This window comes from Cupressus sempervirens, chromosome 2, assembly GCF_028749045.1.
Source record: "Cupressus sempervirens isolate cs-2001-9-10 chromosome 2, ASM2874904v1, whole genome shotgun sequence".
Classification (NCBI taxonomy): domain Eukaryota; kingdom Viridiplantae; phylum Streptophyta; class Pinopsida; order Cupressales; family Cupressaceae; genus Cupressus; species Cupressus sempervirens.
The window spans coordinates 184,078,501-184,098,247 of NC_143119.1; positions in this window are offsets into that span (position 1 = coordinate 184,078,501).

Sequence of the window (19,747 nt, forward strand, 5' to 3'; positions counted from 1 at the left end):
ATTTCAATACTAGCCCATGGTTTACATTATATTATGAACATGTTGATTTGACTAATAATTAGATAACATTATATTATTTAACAAGAGCTCTGTCTAAGCATGAGTCCCTACCTATTGTAAGGAAGGACATGTATTTTCGGTTTATGTCATATTATTAGTTTATGTTTGGTGTACATTTTATATATGTTGGAAACTTTAGAAGTAGTGGCTGATTCAATTTTTTTCATGATAGCTTCATCATTCATGAGCAGATTATCTTCTTCTTCACTAACACTCAAAATCAATCCTATAGGTTAGGTTTTGCTAGCACTTCATTGTGAAAGAGAAAATTAGTAGAGTTTTTCATGCTAATCACAAGTAATGAGTTAAAGACATAGGATGCTATTTATTTTTATAGTTTGAGTGTTATATAATCAATCTTGTCAAATTTTTCAGCTATTATAAATCAATTAACTTAAATCGTTTGATAAGTATTCAAATTTTGGTTCTTATACTTTCTATGGAAGTGGATTTCAATGCAATATTTTTAATTAAGTTGTATACAAAGTTCTAAATTGGTATATATCAATGAATATAGCATCTAACATCTTGTTTAGCCCAAGCAATATAAATATATAAAAAGGTTAATAATAGTCAAAAACTATTGTGTAGATGCTATTCTAGTTCGTGAGCAGACCACCCAATAACTTCCTTTTAAAGGGATTCTTTGCATCAACAAAATTATTACTTTGTTCTTCTATAGTGGGTTACATGTTGCAAAATTAATGCATTTAGGGAGCCACTCCAGTGAAAACTAACTCAAGATTTAACCCACTCTCATTGGCTCTACAACGAGAACCATTTTTCGGCCAAAGAAATTTGCTCTATGGTTCATTTCTAGATTTTTCTAAACCAAGCCTTTAGATTTTGGTATGGTAATGATGTTTTTTTTAAAGAAAAATAATTTATTTAAAAAGTAATTTTTCTCATTCCTCTAACCAATGAGAAATCAAAGAAATCATATTTTTAAATTCTTCAACATAAAAAATAGTAATGAATTTTAATATTTTTTTTAGCCTAAATTAAATGACCTGACTATATTGTTGATAAATGCAATGGAGATTCAAGAACATAAACCTTTGTACAAGATAAAAGGATAGAATCAAATACCACAAACAAGTTATTGTAGAGGACATAGTATGAAGTGCAAAGGTCATAGTTTTTCCAGCCTAAATTAAATCACCAAACTATGTTGTCAATAAACTGCAAATGGAGTTTCAAGAATATAAACATCTTGCAAAAAGAACAAGGAATCAAATACTGTGAACAAATTACTATGGAGAACATAGTATGAAGGTCATGGTTTTTTCAGCCTAAATTGTAGGAATAGATGCAGAAAAAGAAACTGATCAGAAACTTATCATTGGTGTCTGGGAGGCAAAGATGATGACTTTATTTCAGTATTATAGCTGAAGATATTGGAAAGAGATTTCTAGATAGGCTTCTCAACAGGTGACCATTTGATTCTTGGACAAGAAAAACTCAACAAAAAGATCTGTTGAATGGGCTAAAAAAGGGAAGACATGGAATTTACAACATAAGATCATTGCCTACCAAGAATTCATGTTTTTCTTTACTGATGAAGTAGGTTTAAAAAAGGATCATAGAAGGAGCATTCCAATTCAATTTGAATAAAGGGCTACTCATAATGTACTTGCAATTCAAATTGAAAACCATGTAAGTAATGCCATCAATGAATTTGGTCTGAATCTGATTGTATGATCTCTTACATGATTTTGGACAGATTGTGTCTTCTACATTTAGGAGCAGTAAGAAAATGTTTATATGCATGTCAAAGGCAATTTTTTTAAGTGAGACCTAAAATTATGCAAGGACTTGCATCTAGTTACTGTACAATAAACTTCTTCAAAGAAATTGAACCATGAAGGCTTGAAATAGATTCACCCAATTGATTATGGATGCTAGGCATATATGAAACATGCTCAAGTTGTCAAGCATTTTGATTTAGAATCAAGCAAAAAATCATCCCATACAATTCTGATTCAAAATGAAGATTTAGAAATCACAAACATGACATAGCTACATATTGAATACGAAATAGAAGTCTTATGTATAAATCAAGATAGAGATTAGAAGTAAACTTGTTTGCATTAATTTCCTTACTGATGTAATGTCTGATCCTCGCTCTTTGAAATCATTTCTTTAAATGAATGGATGCCCTGGGCACTCCTAGAGAGAGCTAATTAGCCAACTATTTAAACCATGAGGATTAACCACTTGTGTGAAAATGTTCGAACACTCCATTGAAGAAAAAAGATGCAATGCATAACAAATAACACCCAAAGAAGATTACTATATATCATCCTCACTACAAGTAGATAAAAGGTCAGTCAAACACCAACACCACCACTAGGAAATCAAATGGGTGAGATAGAAACTTAAAGCATTTCAAATAGTGACTACAGCCAATAGTATGGATGCCAACCAAGACTTATAGTTCCTATCAACAAATGCTCCTAATTGGTTCATATGTATAGAAACAAGGAAGAAAAAACTTAAGAAAACATGAGAAAACATAAAAACATGAGAAGCATATAAACTTGTTCTAGTACTTTAATTAGAAAGTTTGACTGAAGACAACATTTTCTATAGATAGCAAAATTTTGCACTTAATGTGTTTGACTAAAAGTTATTTGTGTATGCTTGAACATAGGCTAGTAAAATTTTGGAGTCCATGTTTTCAATTGAAAGTCATCTATGTATTAGATATTGTTCATCAAAGCCTTTCTATATAGGCCAAAAATTGTATAATAGCAGTGATATCTATTGGAAATATTGTATGGAGCAGATCTACAAGGTCTTCACTCGATTCAATGTGATTGTGTATATTGAAGCCTTCCAATGAAAGAAAACATGGAATGTAGTCCATAAGCCTGAGTTGACCTGTGAAACATTCCAAAGTGGGGCTTTGTTTAGTGGAAAAGTGTCAAAGGGAAATAAATATTTGATAAAGAAAAAAGAAAAGAAAGACAAATTAGTTCTAGCTTATGTCAGTGTTTCCTCCTATAATGGAGATGATATTGTCATTCATTGCAATAGAATAGGTGCCATATATTTCAAATGTTCATAGTAGGTACATGACTATTGAGAGGTTTTTCTTGTAGGTGTCGAAGGGTATTCTTGCAAGCTATAGGAAGCATTCTTGAAGCAATTTCCCAGTCATGGTATAGTCAACAATGTTATTCTTAGTTTCTATTGTGCAGTGCAAAAAAGGTGCATAGGTGAAGGTTGTGATTTGGCCACATGCAAGACATTGTATAGTTGTCTTGGCCAAGGATGGTGCCAATGAAGTTGGCTGGTTGCATTTTGTGCATAGTAGCTAGTATGGCTGCAGGTAAGGATTTTTTGGCTAGAGGGTTTTGGTGACCTAGGAAAAGGAAAAAAAAATTGATATCAATTGGAAATGTCTTTTAGCTAGAATATGATTGCAGTATTATTGGATAGATGGTGTGGTTTTTTTGATTACCTGGATACTACAAGAGAGTATTTTTTGTAAAGCCTTTATTGTAATTTCATCATTCAGGCTATCGATATATGTTGATGGTGTTGTTTTAAGGTTGTTTGTTCCTCTAGGGCCACCGCGAACAACATTTTTTAGGAGGAGGAGTAGTGTTGTGGTAGAATGCAGGATTTGTTGGACTATTGTGAAAGCTTGGGCATGGAATTTAGGAATGGTGGCCTGCAATTAAAATGAATGTGTTAGTCAAGAGGGAAAGCAACTATATATTGAAGAAAATTAAAAAGTGAGTGTGGATGTAGAAATGGAAAAAGAAGATTACAATAGATGTGTCTGATATAGATTCTCCATCTTTGATGTGAAGCTCATACTCCTTCAGTGTTTGTTTGTGAGTTGCAACTATAACACCTAAAGTGCCAATTGAATAGTTGTTAGGTGACTGAATTAGTTGACATATTCTTGTTTCAGGCATCAATTTTTGGTGGTTGCAAACTTGGTCAATTGTTTCAACAACTATTTGTGCTATTAGTTAAATGCAATAGTTTGCATCACCTCTTTCGTACTATGGCTTCTTATTGAGAGACAAACCTTTTATGTGGACACTTGCACCAGGAAAAAGCTTTGTCATAAATGTGTCAATTAATTGGTTCATTATGTTGACTGTTATGGTCATGTGACCATCACTATCAACAAGATCAACATGCACTATAGAGGCCTTTGCTAGGTTTTTTGGATTATTTGCATACGCAGGCCCATAAGTAACGAGGACATCACCTTCAAAAATAGGACCATTTTGTGTTACATAGATATCCACAATGGTGGATACATTGTTTCCTTTTGTGCTGAGTCTATAAAGAGAAGAGATTAGTATTCTAGAGTCTTGAATGATATGGTCATGAACCATATAGTTTGAAGAGAAGAAAAATATTTATACCTTTTTCCTAGGTCTATATCATGAGATTTGCTACCATGCGCTACAAGGTTTTGCTATCCATGTGAGGATATGAACAAAGTTTTATAAAATGTAAAAGGAAGAGTTAGTACAAAAACTAAATATTTATACAAATTAAGTATATGCATGGAAAGGTATGTAATGTTGCATTTATTACTATAGTACATCTTGGAAAGAGTTAAAGTCTATTTTTGCAGCTCATTTGTATCATTGATGTTGTCAGCTTCATGTGTGAATATCTGTTCATGAACTAAACTATTGAAGAGAAATTGTATTGTTGATATTCAAGTTGGTTTTCCAATATTATTCCCTCTTCAACAATAACTAACAAGTAGAAAGCTCTTGAATTTTGAATATACTTAGCATTAAAATTACTTAAACTTGTCTCATATTAGAAGATTATATCATTTAAAAACTATCTTTTATGTAAATAAAAAAATTTAATCCACACTAAATTGACTCCTACTCTAACAATACTATTTTGTGACACATACACTGTAATCAGAAATCCTTGAGATACATATATCAAGATATTGAAATTTGAGTGAAAATGAGAATGCAAATGAGTTCTTTTCAAGTCTATAGGAATGGCTCACAATTTGAAATGTTAGGTAGCACAAGGAAATGGGCTAGTAATAATTGATGTAAGAATCAAAGAGAAAGATGCCAAGATGTAGGGTCATGTCAGTTGTTCCCAACCATACAATAATAATAACAAAGCATCAAGATTTCCAACATGTTGAATTTTGAGATTAAATACACCACAACAATATTTGATAGAAAACCTATGGTTGCTAATTTCTCACACACCTCATTGCATATACACACATAGAAATACAATTAACTCAACTTGTATTGAAAGGAGAAATGGTATTAGAAAACATATGTTATTAGTAGCATAGGAAAAGAGGATTTATGAGCACAGTCGATGTGACAATATCTTAGGAGTTGAAATAATGTCACAAGTTATGAGGAATATAATGACATTAAATTGTTTAGCTGAATTATTTGATGACTTATGACACATTTGGGCTTGAAAAGAATAAAATGGGTCTTGAGAGAAAAGATCTATCATTAAAAATTTACAATATATGGAGCATTTACCTCTAATATAAGGCATGGTTTTCTATCCTCCTTGTTGTTTGATTTCTTCTTGTTCTCCCTCCTTGTTGTGGACAAACATTCCATTTTTGTGCCATCGAGCAAGTGATTCAAACCACCTATGAAAGTGATATATTCTTACTTATTTTTGTGTGGTTAATGTCTCTTCATGTTAGTTCATCTTGGTGACCCATCTCCACTTAAAGGTATTTGATTTTATAATGGGCTTCCATGCTACCATCCCTTCCCAAGAATAGTATTATGAGTATGGAAGCAATGAAATCACTACACAATAGCCTTCATATGGCTCCAGAGCAAGAATTGAGCCACTGTAAATATGAGGTGGATTCCTACCATTCTCCTCATCTTCTTCTTTATCATGGCTAAGCCTATCTTGAATATTTGTATTGATAACAAATATTACTAGTGACATAACACTTTTGACATGAAGAAGGAGCATAAATATATTGTATGAGGGAACCTTGTAGAGGAAATTAGAAAGTTGTGTTAAATACTTGTTTTCTAATGCACAAGTAAAAAATGTAACTAACTGTGTGAGGGTAAACAAAGGCTTTGTAATTTACAAATGGACTTGTAGAGAAACTACAAAATGATCAGACCAATATGTATCTAGGAGAATGAATTTTGTAGATTCTTGATTTATATTATGTATCCAGAAGTGGTCTAGTAAAGTACCTAAAAATGTTGTTGCTTTGTCAAGAATTAAAGAGAAGTTGTATTATTGCATGAGTTTTGCAAGCATTTTTTGTTTTTTACTAGGTTGTAGCATGTCAATGTTGAAGTCTCCTATAATAATACCTTTTGAATTTGGTGGCAATGAGGTAAACATATTTAGCATTAGGTTTGATATCTCACTAATAAGTGCACCAGGCCTAATATAAACATTATTAATTCAAATGGCATGGCCGATATGTAATATATCAATGGTGATTGATTCTAGAAAGTTTGTTGCAAAAGAGTTCGTATTGAGTATTATAGTTGTTTTCATACAACAAGTCAATATACCATGAATAGAAAATGAAGAATAGTAATTTTATAGTTCATGTAGCAATGGGAGGTGTGCATTGGTCTTATATCTTGTTTCTTGGAGGCATAGTACATTTGCTTTCACCAATTCATGGTCGCGAGTGATTTCATCTACATGTAATGGAAGGCTGCGAGTATTTAGTGAGCATATGATAAGATGGAGCATTGATAGGAGAGGGAGGCTATGTTGAATCTTCCATTTTGCTTGATTTTGAAGCCATTCCATTTCCTTGTCGACTTTTGGTGAGACTTTAAAATTTTGATGTTCTAGTTTATGTATCAAATATAATGTCTCAATTGTTCTTACATAAGAAAGGGTTGTGTAGGTTAGACCATGTTGGTATACTTTGTGGGGATCAAAAGTGAGTCCATCCATTGTTAGGCCCTATGCTCTATGTATAGTTCTTGCAGATGCTAGTTGAAGAGGGAATTGTTGTCGTGTGATAAATTTAGTAGTAGTTTTCATTTTCTTGGCTATTTTTATTATTGGGGTCCAAGAAGGTGAAACAAAACTTGTGTATAAGTTTTGCATTTTCCTGCATCGTGATATGCCAATTGTAGTGTCATTGAATTCAATCCATAGAATTTTTTTGTGATTTTTTGTATGTAGTTGGAAGACTCCATCAGCACCATTGACTAGTCCATCTTGTGTGTCAAGGTTAGTACCTATTAGCTCAATTAGAATGCCTGGCTTTAGATAGATTACAACAGGAAATGATGATTTCTAAACTTGTCAATGGAAATTATCAGCGTGTGGCTCTGTTTCATTGAGAACTTTGAACACATAAAGCATTCTAGGCAAGAAGTCCAACATTCGTCTATTATGTTTAGAAATAGTGGAGTTTCTATGGAACAAGTACGAGAATTTAGGGTCATTAGGAGCTATCTTGTAACATGTTATATTCAAGTAGCTAAGGTCTTCATCATTTTGTTGACCAGTTCTTGCATGATTAAGTACAAATATGAAGTGTTTGTTTATTTGTCTTATGATAGTGTTTAATTCAAAGCACAAGACATTGTCTAGCCAAAATGTGTACGGAATTTTTGCACTGTTTATTGTTCATTGTTCAAATATCCAATTATCACATATGAGTTGCACTTGATATGAGTCACCACAAAATATGATGTTAACATTGTCAAATGGTTTTTTTGGTATATGTTTGATTTGGAAAAGTCTTCTATCAATATAATATAGCATTTGTGAACCAATTAATGACACCTCATCAATGAGTAAGACCTATAGTTGATCAAATTTCTTGCTTAAGTTGTCAAGAGTGTTTGAGTCCAAAGGAAAAATCTTTGAAGAGTTACATGGCAGGTGAAAAATGGAATGTGCAATTATGCCACCTACATTGAATGTACCTTTCCCTGTAGAAGCAACAATAATGCCTTTGGGCTTGTATGGGTCACTGTCTAGTTGCTTATCATAGATCTGGATCATTTCTTGGAAGAGGACTTTTTCTGTAAACATTTTACAAGTTCCAGCACCTCCTGTCAAAAACAAGTATTGTGGTCTGTCAAATGCCAATCTCTTTTTCATTAGAACATCTTTCACTATTGACTATTGCTCTTCATTTAGCTATCTTCACAACCTAAAGTATTCTTCATTGGGAAGAATGAATGGGTGAGGAATTTCTAAGAATAATAAGCATTTACTGGCATGCATGTTTTGTGAGGCTTTTATATGTTTCATGTTAGACATAATGTCATATTTCTCAATTTCAGTATCATTTTTTTCTTGTGCATGGTTAATGTCAAAGTCTTCTATTAGGTTATTGTTCTTACTAGCTTCTATTGTAGCTTCATCAATGTCACCCCATTTTCTATCTATTGGTGAAGTGAACATTTTTTCATTCCTAGTGATTTGTACTTTGTGTGTGTGAAATATTGAACCCCATGATGTGTGCCTGGTCAATAGTGAGGTTTCATTATTTCTGAAAGGGACATAAAGCATGATTTTTTCTCTACAAAAATTTCCATAATCAGTATGTGGGTTATATCTTACATAACATATGATATGTGGTCTTGTTCTTTTGTTAGGCTTTGATGGGTTGTTTATGTAAAAATTTGTATATTCTGCAAGTGACATTTGTTCAAGGAGTTTTGGTCGTTGTATATACTTGTTTATTGTAGATGCATACATGATATTTTTGGAGTCATCTTTTTCTTTTGCTAATAGCTTGGGACTTGTAAGCATAATAATCCTCATTTTTGATGGAGAGGTGTTGATGAACACGGTACTTCTCGAGCTTCTTTGTAATGGCAAGGACAACACAATATGTACTACTTGACGGCTAGACATTTGCTGGTAATTCAGCAATGCATTTCCTAGTTTGTGTATGAAGTGTGCCTTCTCATTGTACGCATAGGTGCATTGTTTTTGTATTTGGTTAAATGCTTGTGACAATGTTTTATCTTGTTTTGTCATGTATGAGCTACAATATGATGTAGTAGCATATGCATCTAGGATAAATTGTGTCTATATTTGCATACCATAGTGTAGGGACTTCTCTGGCAAATGAATTTATCCATATATCAGCTGGATGCCTTTTGAGGAAGACAATGTTTTGAGACAATGATGCTTGCAAGATGACAATGTAATCGACTTCTTCAAGCTGAAATTCATCAAGAAAATTGTCAAATGTGATTTTCTTTGTGTAATGTTTGGTTTCTAATTGTTTGAAGAAAAGTTTTTCTCTATCTATAATTGCAAGATCAATGTTCAGCAATGGCTCCAATATTGTTGTCTATCTCATTGGAGGAAAGGGAAAGCTAAATCTACAGCTAGATGCTCTATATTATTTGCATGTTTTTGTTTGGTGGTGAGTTTGCATTTTGACAAGATTTGGATCTAATAGTGTAGAGTCACATGAAATGTATTTGTCAATGAAGTCCTCTATGTTATTGTTTTTGCAGTGTCCAAAGACAGGTGCATCTTGGATCCATAACATGAAGTGGACATGTTCATTGCCTTAGTTTTGGAATTCAGTGACAAAAAATAATTAGATACTTTTTTGAATAAGGAATTATTTTTCAGCATCATTTTTCAGAATGCATTAACCTTGTGATTGAAATGGCAACTACAAATAATTGGGTTTTTCCTTATTTTGGAGTCCAAGTCTTTATCCTCTAAAGACTCATTTTGGCTTCATTTTTGGGTGTTAGGGATATGTTGCAATGCATTGCATAGTGGCTACCAAAATTGTTCAGCACTTGTTAATGTAACAAAAATGGTTGGAGGACCAAGTTGCCAGATCATAGCAAAAATATTTTTCCTTGTATTGTGTAAATAGTTAGGAGAGGTACAAATACTTTTGAGTGATCTAAAACCTATTGGAGATCTCAAAATATTTTCTAAGTTTGTAGGGTTCTGCACATCCCTTGCATATAGTTTCTTACCTTTTAATTCAACCTTTCTTATACAAACCCATGCTACTAATGATATCTATTGGATTATTATTTTGATAGCTTTGAAAAAAATGTTTGTTATATGTGTTGAGAAGTCATTGTCTTTATGCATAAGCTCCCACCTAGCAATTTTTTGGTAGGTGAAATTTTTGGTAATTTATTCTGCTTGTGGGAATCCAAAAAATAATGTTGGGAAGTTCATTTCTTCTTAGTACATATCTTGGAAAATGCCTAGAGGTTTGAAGCCTTCTGCTAGTGCAAGTTCAACAATAGTTGAACCAAGATCATTGATTACATGTGATTCATTAAACCAATGTGTAAGTGATTTAGGTTTAGGTTCGTCTTCATTTTTAGGGATAGTATCATGGGCATCTATTTCATCATCGATAACATTATTTGTTTGTTGTTACATCTTCTTATTTGCAAATAGAAGTTGCTAGTCTTTGTTGATAGAGATTTTTTCCTTGCTATAAAATGGTGTTTTTGACAAGATTGTTAAAGCATTCATGACATGAGTAGGTCTCACATTTCCTTGTGCATATGCATTTTCATAGTGTAAATTACACTTTAGTCTAACTGCAATAGTATTTCTCTCATCAATGTCTCTAGGCAATGCATGTTGCACTTTATCAAAATCTATGGGAAAATTGATTATTGTACCATTTAAGATGTACTGTGCTCTTTTGTATCCCAATTGCCTTATTTGTACAAAGGCAATATGCAAGGAGACAAGTCTTTCTTCTAGGCTAGTCAAGGTTTGTATTACATGGTTTCTTTTATTTTGACTTATGTTCTATAGACCAACATGATTAGGGATACTACCATTTATAATGCATGTAGACAAGATGTGCAAATGAGATCATTTTTTCCAATTATCTTTGTGGTCAATTGAAGATAGAGCATAGAGAAAGCATTGAAAAATGCACCAACGACTTTGTGGATGTCTTTGTTGAAGCATAACATTTTGCAAATTGTGCATGCTTCAGTTGGCATATCATTGATTTCATGTAGATGTTGTTGAATTGATTTCTATTGTGTTTTTTCTAGTGGAGTGTGTTGTTGATAGCTTGTAGCTTGTTGTCTTGTGTGGTGGCCTACGAAACACATATTTATCCTTAACTATTGTAGTTGTCTCTTCTTGTTGCATGATCTTGTCAGGGTCAATTGATTGATTGTTGTTCACATTTTTTGGTGGTTGTTGTCTATTGTGGATTTTCACTTTCAAATGTCTAAGTAAACAATGAATCTTTATGTTGTTGCCAAGTATAGTTGTAGTAGCTAGAGTGCCCGATATGTTCACACTAGACGGTTTCCTTTTCCTTGTTTTAGTTGCAATTCCTCTATCTTGTGAGAGAGTATGTTCAATTTTTTTGGTCGGATTCAAAATTTGGTCCCTTGGTTGGAGTGGTTCGTAATGGTAATGACCTATTTTATTCTTGAAATAGATCAAGTCAATAGATGTTCTTGGTTGAATACAATTGCGGTAGACATGGACCTTACATAATGGATTTGGTTGCCATATGTTGATTGCAATGTTGAATATGTATGAAAGCCATATCAAACACATTGCACAACCTTCCAAGTTGCTCTTGGCATATTCTAGTCCAACCTTCCAATTGAGTGTATGTGCTTGGAAAAGGGATTCATTATCCAAGATGGGTGATTGGATGTCCATATGGAAACAACGCAATGCAAATTTGTTCATTATTTTCAAGGCATTAGCCAATAACTAAGCCATGAACAATTGCAAGGCAATTGCATCAAACCAATTGTCAACCAAGAAGGCTATAGCTGCAAACATGCTTTCACCATATGGAGAAGTAAATTTAGTAGATTTTTTCAAACTAATGCAAGCTAACTCTTCGTTAGTTATGTCTACAATATTTTCTATGGGGGACGATCAAATTGACATTCGTTATTCCATAGTTGGTATTGTGTTGTATGTATTTAATCTTCAGAAGATAGGTTCATAGTGCCCAACCAACAGAGTGATATCATGGAAAAGAATTGATATTGTAGGATGAGATGCATCTTTGTTGAAATGGAGGTGGTTTTTTGCATGTCAATGACCAAATGCATATGGGTATGTCAAGCCAAAGATACAACCAATGGATATAGAATGTGTCACCCCAAAGGCCTAATTCACTTAGCGAGTTGGTTTTAGTTGCAGAAAGGAACATTCTTCACAAGTACATCATCTATTCAGTTAGTTTATGCAAATCATAGAGCAGTGAAGGGTGGAGCTCATGCAAAAAAGAGGTTGATGCTACATTAGAACCATGTTGGAGTGAGTGCAAGAAATAATTGACAAGTCCATTACAAAGTTTAGCACATGTATATTGACAATGAAGCAATACTTGTATTGTATCAAATAAACAATCACCAACGTTGAAGTTATATGAACTAATTCAAAAGCAATGTATGCTATCAAGAGCATCATCAATTGATGTATCTTGAGATATGGTACTTGATTTTTATTTGTCTGGTATTAGTAGATTTCCTAATGCTTGGCCTGATGTAATTGATCCAGCTAAAATTGTGTTTGCCATTTGATGAACGAAGGAAAGATAAAGTAAATGCGTGTTCAAGATAAGTACAGGATTCGACAATCTTCCTATGCTAGCTACCTACAAAATAGTGGGGAAAACATGTTGTCAACTTTAACAGTGGGAAGACAACATGCTTAGTTTTGAAACATAAATATTCATACAAAGCCATGCTATGAGAAAGATTTTGATCCATTCAAGCCAAGATATGCTGATCTGCATTCATGCATGAGGAAGAAAAACCCAGGAAGATGAAATTATTTGAAATTCATGCATTTACAAAAGCTTAGTTTAGTGAATTCTATAAGATGTATGATATGTATCTTATATATGGATTATTCTTATATGGGAGGATGGAACAAGCCATAGTTCTAGTTACTTTTAAACACTATAATCTTAATTTTAGTTTTCTAAAGATGGCTATAGATTGATGCTTATTAATTGGAATGGAGACTATAATTGATATTGGCACAAAAAATTGGCACTCTAAATATGTTACCAACACTAACATATATCTAAATCTCAGGAGCTAGAATACAAAGGAGCATATGGTAAAAAATGAAGGGATAAAACTATTTGACACTATTAAAGTTATTAACCTCTTTGTGTTTAGATACATGAACATTCATAGCATAATATGAAAATAGTATTCATATCCTAATGTGAGGAAAGAAAATTATAATCTTTACATCTTTAGTAACTACTTTTGGAATAGGTTTTATGCAAGCCTATCTTATGATCTAATTTGCAACTTCTTTTAAGTTTGAGTATATTTACAATGGACATGTCCAAGTTGACATATTCTACAAACCTAAGATAGAAAGAGGATCATGCACACATAGGTAGTTGCAAAGGCTTTTGAGAAGATAGGATTCTTATTAGTCCATGGGCAAAAAGTGGGTGAAGATTGCGGAAGGAATAAAAGATTTTAGAAGGAAGGAAATGAGAAGGTATAGAAATATAAAAGGATATAGGAGATTATCTTATACATATATTTATTGGTTACAATTTTTTTCATCGGCTAGTAAGATAAGATGAATTCTAGTTCAATAATCTAGCTATATGAAGGGGAAGAATAGCTATATGCCTGGTCATATAACATCAAGAAAGGAAACTAGCTATGATTTTAGATATAGCATGGAAAAGAAGTATGTGGAAAAATGGTATGCATACTGAATCCATATGGAAGAGGTTGAAGAATAGCTTTATGGTGAAACTGCTTGACCAAAAAATTGGACTCTTATTTGGTAGACACAGTAACTAAAACTTCTAACAAAGTAGAATGAGGAGGACCTATTTTGAAAGCTCTACATATAGTTATTTTTTAACAAGAATTGAAATGCATTGTGGAGGGAAACATTGAATAGCTGTTTAAAAATTATAGATATTGCTATTGAAACATTGTAACCAGGCTTCAACCTTGGGAGGAGAAGGCTTTACATCTAACATTGAGAGCAGTGATTGTGTGATCAAGTTTTCTTGAGTCTAGCAAATGAGAAGGTACAGAAATATAGTAGGCTATAGAAGATTATCTTAAGTGTATATTTATTAGGTCACAATTTTTCTCATCAAAAAGTAAGGGAAGACGAATTCTAGTATGGTAATCCAACTATATGAAGGGGAAAAATAGCCATGTGCCTAGTTGTATAACACAAAGAACATAAACTAGCTATGATTCTAGATATAGTATGGAAAAGAAGTGTGTGGAAAAATGGTATGCATGCCAAATCCATATGCAAGAGGTTAAAGAATAGCTTAATGGTGAAACTGCTTGACCAAGAAATTGGACTCTTATTTGGTAGACATAGTGCACCAGACATTGTTTAACCTTGACTTAGGGAGGCAAAATATGGAGTTATGATTCTAGATATAGCATGGAAAGGAAGTATGTGAAAAAATGGTATGCATACCAAATCCATGTGGAAGAGGTTGAAGAACAACTTTATGGTGAAACTGTTTGACTAGAAAATTGGACTCTTATTTGGTAGACATAGTAACTACAACTTCTAACAAAGTGGAATGAGGAGGGCCTATTCTAAAAGCTCTCTAAAGATATTTTTTTGATGAAGAATTGAAATTCAATAGGAAGGGAAACATTAAATAGGTGTTTACAAATTATAGATAGTGTTGTTCAGATATTGTAACCAAGCTTCAACCCTGGGAAGAGAAGACTTTACATCTAACATTGAGAGCAGTAATTGTGCATTCAATTTTTTTGAGTCCAACAAATGAGAAGGTATAGAAATATAGTAGGCTATAGAAGATTATCTTAAGTGTATATTTATTGGTTACAATTAGTCTCATTAAATGGTAAGGTAGGATGAATTCTAGCATGATAATCTAACTATATGAAGGGGAGAAATAGCTATGCCCTTGATTGTACAATGCAAAGAAAGGAAACTAGCTATGATTCTAGGTATAGTATGGAAAGGAAGTATATGGAAAAATGGTATGCACACTGAATCCATATGCAAGAGGTTAAAGAATAGCTTTATGCTGAAACTGCTTGACCAAGAAATTAGACTCTTATTTGGCAGACATAGTGCACCACACATCGTTTAACCTTGACTTAGAGAGGCAAAATATGGAGTTAGAAGCAAAAAAATTCTAGGATTTTGATTCAACATATAGGAATGCGCTTAATGGTAAGGAATGAAGAGAAAAACATAAAAGGCCTTTTTAGTTCTCTTGATATTCTACCATGTTCATATTTACCTTGGGGTAAATATTCAAATTCAGGATAAAGTAATGGCTATTCTAGGGAAAATGGTAGTTTCATGCTAGTTCTAGTTAATAAATATAGTATTCAGTAACTAGAATAGACTATTAAAATTAATACTGTTCTATTAAAAAAATAATAGATGAATTATATTTTTAACACATAAATTATTTTTTACAATTGACACTAACCATTTTAGAAAGGAAAATTAAGGCTTAGATCCATATATAATCATTAGTCTATGAAATGATTTCTAGAAGATTAGTCTTCACTATAGAAATCAAACATTAGAATTGGATTAAAACTCCTTCCTATTTCTTGTTTTATATGTAGTATTTAAAGACAAGATAAATTGTATTAAGCATCTACTCTATTTAATTTGTAAAGGTATCTATGAAAGACATTCATAAGTCTATATGAGAAATGAATATATGTAAACATATTACACATCAAAGCTTAATACATATCCATGGATAAGAAGAAGGAACGAAAATGAATTTACCTTTCCAGATGTCAAGTTGAGATCCCAAGAATGCAAGAGTTACCGATATCGAGTGGAAGTAGAGAATAATAATTTTATATTACATAAGAGTATTAGATATAGTATCAAAAAATTGATGAAATATTAGATAAATTAAACAAGTAGTTATTATAGTCTCTTACTTACAGATATATGCTTGGTCATACAAAGTAAGAAAATAATACGAAATATGACTCTATGCTAGTTGGTTTTACTATGAACCAGAAAACTAGACAAATATCAATATTAGACCTATCTAAAAAAATTTCCTCATTATATGTCATAGAATAGGTCATAGTTAAAGGGATATGATGAATGGGAAAGTAATTATTTATAGTTGCAAGTTAGTTGTTCCAGACTATACACTAGGGGAAGAAAAGGACAATGGAATACTCAAGACAAGAGACTTTTAAAAAGAAAGAGAATTTACTCTTCTTATGTTTTTTTCCTGATTCTCATATCTAGAAAAAGAAATAAATAAAGCTGCATGCCATTATAAGGTTCAAAAGTGTAATTTTTATGAAGTAAATAAAGTTCTAGAAACCCACCTGCCAAGCATAGCTGATTCACAAGTCTAGCAAAAACTTTAAACTTAAAAAAGAATAGGGAGAGAAGCAAAAGAATAAATTTAAAGAAAGAAGGTAAGAATAAATAGATTATAGGAATGAAAAATTGATTGAAGAAACCATTTATTGTAGCACATTTTTGGCAAATGAATTCATTATCTTTTAGAAACTATTTGGTAACTCCATAATTTAAGACTCAGAAACAATAATTTAAATGGAAAATAAAATCAGACACCTAGTATAATTATTGCAATTACCTTGTATATTCTCCAATCCATCCAAAGCTAGTTAATAAATAATAATGTCACCTAGCAAATGCCTAGCTTTTGTTACCCAACATTGTTAGTGAGCTAGAAACTCTATTCTTAATTGTGTTCCTATTGAACAGATTCTTGTATATTCTATTCAATTAATAGGTTAATATACTCAAATCAAAAATTTAAATGGATGCTAGGAAATTAATTAGATTTGATGATTCTCATGGGAGTCTATCCTGTTTATAATATAATTTCATGGAACTTGTTGCAGTGCTAAGATGCAATGGATGTAATTGCTGGAGCATAGTACATCATTTCTTTGTCTATGATTAAGATGCTTAACGTATGATAGACTACATTTTCACTTAATTAAATGTAAGGAAACTTATGAATTTTAACTCTGCCCCACCTAAATATTGATGTAGTGCAGTGGTTATTGTTTTCTAAAGATACCACTTGTTTAATATTTTCCAATATATAAAATGTACATGCAAAGCATAGACTAAATTGTAGAAGCAAGTAATGACTACGAATAGAAATAAATCATGGAAATGGGCTAATAATTGAATGACAACAGCAAGACATAAAACTTCATTAACATTTTACAAGTCCTAATGATCACAAGATATGACCTTGAATTTAGAAACATAATAGCAATATAAAGGAACCTGATGGTGACATTTTTGCTTCTATAATTGTATTTTCCACATCAAAAAGTGTGGCTAATGCCTTAACAATGCTAGGCATTCCAAATGTTGATGAGTTGGCCACTAGAAAAGAGGCATTTTGCCTCCAATTGGCATGCCCATGCTACTGGAACTATTTTTTGGTAATAGATGCTTGTAATCTAATTTATAATTGCAAGAATAATATATTTAGGATTTTGTTGATGGGTGTAAACACATGTATAGTTTATTTATTATTGGGGATGGGTATACACATCTATAGTCTAATTGTTCTTGTGGGTATGAAGTTTTGTTTCTAAATATTTCAATATTGAGTGCACTTGAGAAGAAAGGGTTGACACGAGCAGCATTTTTATCCTCAAGTCTTGTTTTTTGGTGATGTAGATCTATTTTGTACCTCTAACTCTATTTTTTTAGTAAAGATTGTTTTTGTATATTTCATGGTTTATATATGTCATTCTAACAAAATAAGTGTATGTTATAATGTCTTTTAATTGTTGTATTATATCGTGTAAACTTAAGCTAACAATATTTCAGCTTCTAAATAATTTTTCCTTTTCTTTTTTTTCCAAATTGTTTTGGTTAGCTATATAATACTTTCATTTTATAAATACAATTAGATTAAACATAACTATTTAGAATGACAGTTTGACATATTACTAATAAATAATAAGTAATCTAAAACATATTTTTCTCAAATGTGTATTTGATATCTATTTTTCAAATATTTAATAATAGACATCATCCTTGAAAGCTTGGAGAAACATCAAACTGTCCATTTAATGCACACATAGACTAACATTTAATATTCATCAAACTATAGTGGAGAGTCGTCCATAGGAAACTTAAAGAAAGAAAATATAACAACACTCATAATAAGATCTCTTCATGTTGTGTAGTTGAAATATTAAGTAGAAATTTTAAAGTAACATTGAAAATTAGAAATCCATAAAGTAGATAATCATCATATTTTAAAGTGATAATCTATGTCTACTTCAATTGCTATAGTAATTTTGTATAGTTGGAACTAGTAACTAAACAAAGTACATGATCTTTACCCAATTGAAAAAGTTGAATGACTCCAATATATGGAACAAGAAATCAATGAAAAAATGTGGGAAACACTAGCTAAAAGTATTCAACCATAGTGAAGAGACACATCATAAATGACAGAATAATAGATGCATTATTTAACAGGTAAAGGTTTGTCAATTAAGTAGAAGGAAGTGTTGTTGGCCTATCCTAATCTGCAGGACAGGATACAATATTTTAGTGAGGACAAAAGTAGAAATGAAAATCATATATGCTTGGCTCCACACCAGACATACAAATGAAATCTATCTAAGCTATCTACATTATCATCAAGCTCTATCCTTCTTCACATAACAATCGTGTATTCTTTTAAGGAATCTTCTTGCAAAACTTAAAAGTAAAGAGAACTTTGACCGGCCACATAGTAAGTGTTTAAAAATTTAACCACAATTGAGGACTTTCTAAAGTGTCAAAAACTAGGTTCTCTAATGGCTACTTTTGTCAAGGATATAGTTGCTTAATATTATAGGGCAAGAAGCTATTCCTAAAAAATTTCATTAGTAGCTAATGTGCAATAGTCAATCACAAAAAACCTATAATTATGTTTGGGTGGCTGATTAAAGCTGGCTAGACTACAATTTAGTTGGGTGTATGATTAACTGAAGAATTTATGAAAATATAATAGCTATATTAAAAATATAGTCATATTCTTTTTTCTTATGTTTCCCATAGTCAAATAGGTCAAATTCCTCACTTTGTCTACTCATTGTTCAAATGAGGGTATGGTGTAAATTGTGAAGTGTAAGTTAGTTAATGGCAGAGTAGAATTTATTTGGACATACAAATAACTTAACCACTATTGAAAATATAATAGTTGTTTAAAAATCATGGCTTTATTACTTTCTCTTATGTATACTTTAGTCAAGTAGGTCAAATTCCTCACTTGGTCTGTTCTTACTCCGGTCCCTGGGATTGGACCAGAGCTAGTTAGATGGCCATCAATTGGTAATATGAAAATAGATGAAAAGCCTCTCCTCACTAATGGATATATGGCCTACCATCTTCCCAATGATCGAATGTCAATTTTAAGCTTTGTTTCTTTTGTCCAATGATTTCCCCAAAATTAGAAAACACTTATCTGATGAGGGTTGCTATTTCTATGCTATTCATGTTTATTTTGAGTGTGGATGTTAGATATCATACACTAACCAGGTCACATTGTATGTGAGAGGACCTATAATGTACATTGTGCCTAATTTTCACTTCGAGGCTAGGTAGGATGTTGAGAATAATAAAGTGAGAAAAAGGACTGAACAATGCACAACTTGGCAACCCATATGATCAAACAATATTCAAGACAAAAATACTGAAATGATTTTTACTAGGAATAGTAACC